Raw genomic sequence first — 998 nt, forward strand, 5'->3', positions numbered from 1 at the left:
AAACAGGCTAGTGGAGACGCCATTTCTGGTCCCACCCTGTGTCGGCCGAGGAAGAGCCAATCACCATCCTTGCGTGCAGCTCTGAAAACTGCAGGTAGAAACTGCCTCGGGTGGGAGAAAAGATCTGCAGGGCGAAGCCATTTTCTGGGAGGATTTGCAATCATTTCTACTCACAGTATAATCACCATGCTGGAGAATTTTAGCCATGCCGTCCCCGCCCACCCGCCTTACACTGGGGTCTTTCCTGGATTTTCCAGGGAGAGCTAACAGGGGCAATACGGCGTGGTGCAAAATTGTGCCTCGGGTACCAGCTGAGGAGGGGTCTAGCCTTGACCCTGAACTTAGCCTGTTCCGTGACTGTGAGAAAGCAGTACAGCCCCAGGCCTCATTCGTCTCATTTAAAAAAATGTAGGGAAGGAATAATATAAGACAACGTCAAGGATTGGTGGGGTTGTGGGGAAATGGATTCTCTCGATTTGTCCTTATCTAGTAAAACCGAAAATATTCATACCCTGTGCCCTGACAATTCTCCTTCTTGGTTTCTACCCTGGAGAAATACTTGCACATGTATTCAAGAAGGCTGTCCATTGCACGACCATATCTATACAAACCCTTGAAAACAGCTCACTGGCCATGAATAGGGAAAGTATAAATAAAATAAGGCCCGTATTCATAATGAGTCACTATATTGCTGTTAGAAGGAATAGATTAGATCTATATATGCAGAGACATGCATAGAGTTCAAAATCTATTAAGTAAAAACAGTTGTAGAATAATGCATACAACATAATACGGTTTTTGCAGCATATCAAACAGAACTGTGGGTTTTCTGTATCTTCAAACACATGTAATAAGAGAAAATTTTTTTTTTTAATGAAAGGACTGAAAAGTGACTTTCTCTAGGGAGAGGGGCAGAGAGTTGGGATAGTGAGTGGAGGTGAACAGGAACCTCAGCTTTCTTTGTAAATTCTAATTTTTTTCTTTAAAAAATGACAGTG

The sequence above is a fragment of the Globicephala melas genome, chromosome 1 (assembly GCF_963455315.2).
Source record: "Globicephala melas chromosome 1, mGloMel1.2, whole genome shotgun sequence".
NCBI lineage: Eukaryota > Metazoa > Chordata > Mammalia > Artiodactyla > Delphinidae > Globicephala > Globicephala melas.